Below are 7,438 nucleotides of genomic sequence, written 5' to 3'. Positions count from 1 at the left end.
AACCATGTCAGTAATCGACGTAGAAGGTTACTTCCTAAAAATTTGGAAAATATGATGTTCATCAAAATGAAGTACATCTTCCACGAGGAAGGCCTTTACCGGCAAATACATCCAAGTACTTTCACTTCTCTAATGGCGGATTCCAGCGGAGATGAATTAATAGTCTGTGATGATGATGTACACAGTGATGGGGCTGAAGATGATGACAACATCCTCTTGACAGTGTAGAATTCACTTCACAGCACTGCTGGCCTAACATGCCTTTAGGCCATTGATAGCTGTTTTAGTGGGGGCCCAAACAAACCAAGCACTTCAGCCACAAAAGTGGCAGCCCTTGTCGCTAAAGTGCTTGGTTTGTTAAAGTGTGCATGTTCTTTGTAAGATCCAACATATGGGTGGTAGGGCCCAAGGACAATTCCATCTTGCACCATTAATCTTTCCTGGCACTGATGTGTGTTTCTGCCATTACTCTAACAAGCCCATTGTTAGCTTGTTTAGGGAGGGCCATGTTGGACTTCAGCCACAAAAGTTGAACTCCTTGTGGATGAACTGCTTGGCTTGATGAATTGTACAATGTACCTCTCCTAATTGTGGGTGACATTGTTATCTTGTTTATTGAGGGCTGAAAGAAAATAAGCACTTCAGCCACAAAAGTGCCACTCCTTGTGGATGAACTGCTTGGCTTGATCAATTGTACATGCTACCTCTCCTAAAATTGAATGGAAATCAATGGAAATTAGTGTTAGTGAGGTTAATAATAATGTAGGTACAAAATAATATCGAAATTATGTGATTTTACCCCAAAAAATGAAATTTAATAAAAAATAGCTAAACAAAACCAAAACCAAAACACACAAGAGCAGTTTTGGCAAAACCAAAACCAAAACCCGAAGCTAATCCAGATCCAAAACCAAAACACGGGGGTCAGCAAGCATCTCTACTTTAATGTGACCTTGCAACCAACAAAATTCAAGTTAAAAACAAAAAGACAACTTTCAAATAACTAACACAAGAACTATAATATCATGGTTTCACAAAATAATACTTTGTTGAAGTATAATTTGCTTTTATTATAGCAGTGAGTCTTTTTGAATTTGTCTCTATAAACTTGGAATGGCCCTGTCAGAACCCAGACCTGAATCTCATTGAAAACCTATGGAATACCCAAAAGAGGGCTGTGCACAGGAATCCTCCCGAAATTTGATGGACCTTGAACTTGTTTGTAGGGAAAAGTGGGATAGAATTGTAAAGTCCAGGTAATAAATGTATTATACTGCGGACTTTGCAAGTCGCCGATATTCGGTGACTTTGCAGGGAAAATTTAAAACGACAATGTCTTTAAAAGCAAAACTTGCCTTTAAAGTCATTGCCGTTTAAATTTCCCCTGCAAAACCACCACATATTGGAAACTTGCAAAATCTGCAGTTTAATACATCATACATACATCCGCATTGATGTGTGTGTACGTGTACTTGTATTCCTAAACTTCTGGGGGCAGTGACTTGTAGAGACCTCAGATGTAGTGGGGACATAAAACGAGGTCCCTATAAAACGGACCTCGCTAGTCAATGCAGGAGACCTTCCTAATAGACCCAGAATCAAAATCTGCCATGTCTCAATGAGTGACTTTTGTTAGACAAAAAGTGTGTATATTTATGCCATGGAGGAGAAAGTGTGTGTATTCCACCACTGTCCGTTACTGTAATTGCAGGGTCATGCACACATTTGATTATGTGATGTCCTTATAGCTCCTCAGTATGCCGGAAGTAATAGGCTTGCAGTTTCCCCTCTTGATTGCACATAACAGGAATCAGAGAGAGAGGCTATCATAGCCTTCTCCTGCTCAAAGGAAGCAAACACAAAAGGGAATCACATAGCCCTGACTTCTAATTATAAATATCCTTAAGTGACATAAGGAGTGTTTTAAACAAAGAAGGCACAGAGAAGGCAGAATGTGGTATCCGTCCAAATACTTTCCTAAAAAGGTGATGGATCCAGAGTGCAGAGCAAAACAACAAAAATAGCCCGGCACATCTAGCATGTTCATCGTAATGCGACTGAAGTTGCCTGGGCACTTAAATTTTCCAAGCAAAGGTGGTGAGACACAGTGGGAAATAAATCTGAGACAGACATTAAAAAGTGTGGACAAGATAGCATTATAAAGATAAATTGATAAAGAGATAGAAAGAGATAGCAGAAGAGGATGAGACATTGAATAAATCCCCAGTGAGATATACTATATTTACGTGTTTTCAAGTGACAATTACTCTGACAGGAAAACACAGCAAATAGTTTCATATAGTTATCAGAATATATGCATTATTTATTCCTCCCAATTTATAAGAAGACATGTACTGCACATTTGGTTGAAAGTTGTGTTTAATCACCGATAAGTGTAATATGTGTGTCCAGGGACAGAGGCTCTTATCTGACAGTCAGACAGAACCTCCATTATAACTGTAGCCAACTGTCACCTCAGAGACATCCTCCATCTTGTAGTTGGCATCCATATTACCTTGCAATGTTAATTTACCCAAAGGCAACTGATTATTCATATAGAAAGGAAAAGAGTATTTGTTTTTATCAGATAAGCTATATACAGAACTGTAAAAACATGTTTCATTCTGCTTTGCAATTTTCGTAACTGTTGGCAAAACCCTGAAAGACAATGAATATTGAGTTAAATTAAGAGATATATTATATTAAGATATTATGTGAGTAGCATTGCTTGTAACTAGAAAATTGTAATTATATGGTATGTGTCGCTAATCATAATTTGCCCAAAAATATTTTAGTAATAAATTGTTCCCGAATAATAAATTTGAAGTTACTTAATTTTTTACGGTGTCCTACTTGTATTGGGGACCCGAGAGTTCTCTGTCCCACTGCTGTGTTATGATTCAATAAGAAGAACCTCCGGAGACCTGGTACGATCCTCACTACACTCTAATAACAACCTACCAGCGGGAGTGTTACACAGTGACGGACTTCAGAAATTATCATTTCTCACTCAGCAGGGCATTTCCACAAAGATTGTGTTATATTAATTGTGTGACAGAAACAAGAGTGAGGTACATAATAACAGGTACATTACATGTCTAACATATTGCTTTTAAAACCCAAGGAGAATGTGTGTTTGTAGTAGCTGTGAGCTGCTGCAAGACTAAAGGCTTCTGGCAAAGCCGAAAAGGGTCCTGGGATTTACAGATGGAAAGACTAGGGTGGGTTCCATCCATTAGGCTTGTAGCGAGGTCTTTCAGGTTACCTGTTAACCTGCTGCTAATCAACAGTTGCTCCTGAATGATGCAGGTAAAAGGCTGCTTCTCAGCACAGTCTCTCTCTCTGCCTGGAGACTGAGGCTGGTGAGTCTCTGTGAGAGGAAACATTGATATTTTCCTGTTAATTGAACTGTTTATGTTTTATTTTAGTTTATTAGTCAGTATTGAAAAATGTTTAGTTAGAGCCAGACGGCAAGGTGTTTATTTTGAAGTTATCTTTTTATTTTGCTGCTTAATAAAACTGACTGAGGCTAGTTGTAACATCAACCCTGGAATTGTGTGACATCATTGCTGCTGTTTATTACCGTCTTCCCCAGGAGATTCTGGTTCACCACACGGTCACAGTCGTTATATACATAAATTGCCACAATGATTTTTATCAGCGCGGTAACTAAGAATTCTAGCGCCTGGGGCAAGAAAGACAAATGCCGCCCCCTAGCCCTCAATTTTAACCAAATGAACCTAAAATATTCCTAAATTGTGCCCCCCTTCAGCGTTACGCCCTGGGTGGTCGCCCCTGTCGCACAGCCCTAGTTACAGCCCTGATTATTATATTCCTGCATTGCCACAGAGAGACTGTGACATTCTTGCATTGCCTCGGAGACAGTGTTATAGTCTTGCATTGCCATGAAGATTGTGTAATATTCCTGCATTACCTCAGATGCTGTGTTTTCCCATATTATTTTAATTACTGCATTTTCCAATGTTCTTGTACTCAAATCATCAATACATGCAGTGAACTGCAATATACTTGTTCTCAAAGTCCCCTGGAATCTCTGGCCATGGCATTAACCTGGACTCTGCTATTTATGTGTAAGTCAATAAATTCTGCCTTGTTTTCTGCTCAGCCTTATTTATTTGCTTTTTCCAGCATATTTTGCTTTGTAAACTGCACCAGTGATTTGCCCACATTACTTATGTGCATTAGAAGCATTTTCTGTTCTGTGACCTGCACCACTCACACCACCATTGTTATCTGCCTTGTTTAACTGTATTATCAGCATCACCTGCTCTTTAACCTTACTCCAGTGTTTCTTGCAGCTATAGAGATCAAATGTCTGTTCCTGTTGTGCTAATACTCATGCACCAGTGATTGTTGAAGTCTTTACCTGTGTGTCACCACTCAGACCCGTTGATCCAGACGAGCGACCCAACTTCACTTACCCTGTTTTTTCTACCTCCATGCCACTCCGGACAGATACCGCGGCTCTCCAGTGCGGGAGCTATCGTGCCGAGTTCTGTACATGTGCAGACCCAGCATTTCTTCCATTCATCCATTGCAGCCAATCAGCTGCTAACACTCACTATAAAAGATACCTCCTGCTGCAGTATGGTGTCAGCTCTTCAAGTCTCTCCTCCAGGTTAGATGTCCCAGTTCTGGCTCCTACCTTTTCCAGCTTCCTGGAGTGATTCTCACCTGAGCAGTCTCCAGTTCATTGCTGCATGGTCCAATTTTTCTTCCTGGGCTTCTTGGCAACATCTGCTGCAGAACCTCGTTTCGCTACTTTCCTAACTCTAGGGGCCTCCCAACTCCACAGGATCTTCATGGCAACAACTGCTGCAGAACCTTGCTTTGCTACCTTCCTGATTCTAGGGGCTTCCCAGCTCCACAGGATCTTTGTGGCAAAAGCTGCTGCAGAACCTCGCTCAGCTACTTTCCTGACTCTAGGGACTTCCCAGCTTCACAGGATCTCCGTGGCAACAGCTGCTGCAGAACCTTGCCCAGCTATTTTCCCGACTCTAGGGGCCTCCTAACTCCACAGGATCTCCGTGGCAACAGCTACTGCAGAACCTCGTTCCGCTACTTTCCTGACTCTATGGCCTTCCCAGCTCCACAGAATCTTCATGGCAATAGCTGCTGCAGAATCCAACTCCGCTACCTTCCTGATTCTAGGAGCTTCCCAGCTCCACAGGATCTCCGTGGCAACAGCTGCTGAAGAACCTCGCTCAGCTACTTTCCTGGCTCTAGTGGCTTCCCAGCTCCACAGGATCTGTGTGGCAACAGCTGCTGCAGAACCTCGCTCCGCTACCTTCCTGAATCTAGGGGCATCCCAGCTCTACAGGATCTCTTTGGCAACTACTGCCACTGAACCACACTCGCACTACCTTCTATCTTCTCTTGTTCCCGTGTACCAATTTCTCCTCATGGTCTAGCCTGTTATATTCTGAGAGGGCCGCAACCTGCGGTTAGGGAGCCGCTAAGCCCATACTCCCTTGCAGGAGTCCTTGGTGAAAACCTCCTTCTCCACTAGATTCCGCACTTCTCTGAGGGTAGCGTCAAACCAGGCAAACCACCCGGGCATCTCCCAGAATCCTCGTGGTGTTACACTGTGTTATTTAGCCTCAATAAAGTCTTCTGTTCCCATTCAAGCCTCTGCCTCAACTAATGGATTGTGTCAGTGTCCCAGTATTTATGACAGTTGAGTTTCTAGTAATGGACTCTAGGGTTGTTTGTATTATAATAATTTTCTTAGTCTCTAAATCCAGTTAGTTAGGTGCAATGTTTATGGGCATCAAAGTTCTAAAAATGTTATACCCAGTCAGGACTTGTGTGTGACGGTTATGCCTTTGTGAACTATTTATTTTAGTTGGTGGCAAGTCTCATCAGAATCGTGGTTCCTTGCTATACTCTGGAACAGATGTGGCAGAAGGTTCTCCCATGGTTCTGGTACTTGAGCTGTGGCTATAGCTTTCCTTCCCTATTTTGAGCTACCTTGAACCTTGTCTCCACTTTATGAATACCTGCTCTGAATGACTAGACACTGACTGGCTGGCTGTCTGACTATCTGATATACAGACTGGCTGACCGACAAACAGACTTGCCTGACTGACTAATTAAGACTAACTTGACTGAGTGACTGACAAGCCTAACTCCTGTTGTTTTATCGCTGTAGGCAAGAGGAAAACATTCTTACTTTAGAGGACAATTTTACGCTCCCCATGGAGGACTGCAAAGAGGAATACCAGCTTAGGAAAGAGATCAATCAATAAACTCCCAGAGGAACAAACAGAATGATGGGCACTTTACCCACCCAAGATCTCCTGTGGTGCAAGCCTGCCTTCTACTCTTTAGGGACCAGTGGTTCACTACCACTTCAAATTACTGGGTGAGAGGAATAATAGAGTAAGGTTAAATTGTAGCCCCATTGAAGCCCCCGCACATGTGATTTTTCACATGTCTCCGGGAACACCTGTAAACATAAACAGTAACGTTTTGGGTTCTATCTGAACATGTTCTTAGTTCAGGAACTATCTGCCACATTCTAAATTTGAAAGACCTAAACATCCATCTACAAGTCAATTCAAGATTGAGTTTCTGAGATCTGTGAAAAATGGCACAGAGAAAGGCAAATTCATGGCGGCCTTAGAGATAAAGGATACATACTTACATGGCAGTTATCAGTGCCTTCTATTATTTATAGTCCAATCTCACCATTACCAAATACCCTTCCCTTTGGTTTAGCAACTGCTGCAAGGGTCTTTACAACGATTATGGCAGCAGTAGTGACTCTCGTGAAGGCCAAGAGCGTGACTAATATTCTTTACTTAGATTACCTACTTCTCAAAGCAGGATCTTCGGCACTTCTCCATGCCCATTCACAGACCACTCCCCAGGTTCTAGAGTCTCACAGATGACTCATAAATAACTTAAAATCCAACTTGGTCCCCACCCAGCAGTTGATCTGCCTGGGACTTCTAGGTTCATCTAGGCATGAGAGTCCTGGGAATTTGGCGGTTCAGTATGCTCATTTCCACTAAGGGAAGTTCCAGTTAAAACTGATACTGAAGTGGAAGGAAGTGCATCATCTCCTATGCAGTCAATTAATTCAATTGTCTCCCAAAGATTTGGCTATGGCTCATTTGGTAGCTGAACAGAGGCAACCTCATTAAGGGTGTCTGTTCACTATTTGGTACTGGACTATTGATACAAAAGGAGTCAAGGCTATCAATATATGTCCTGGCACTAATAGCGGTCTCAAATGCTCTTGTCAGAGCTCAATTTTTCTAAGGGGAAAAACTAATAAAAGCCATATAATGCCACTGCAGTGGCATACATCCTTAACCTTGGGTGATTGAGCTTTCTGTCAATGAGAGAATTTGGGGATATCATGTGCTGGACAGAGTTCCAATGATCTTGGTGTTTTTTCACAGGGGTAGGG

This window comes from Mixophyes fleayi, chromosome 6, assembly GCF_038048845.1.
Source record: "Mixophyes fleayi isolate aMixFle1 chromosome 6, aMixFle1.hap1, whole genome shotgun sequence".
Lineage (NCBI taxonomy): Eukaryota > Metazoa > Chordata > Amphibia > Anura > Limnodynastidae > Mixophyes > Mixophyes fleayi.
The sequence above is the reverse complement of the archived record's forward strand: the minus strand, read 5'-3'. Positions refer to the sequence as shown.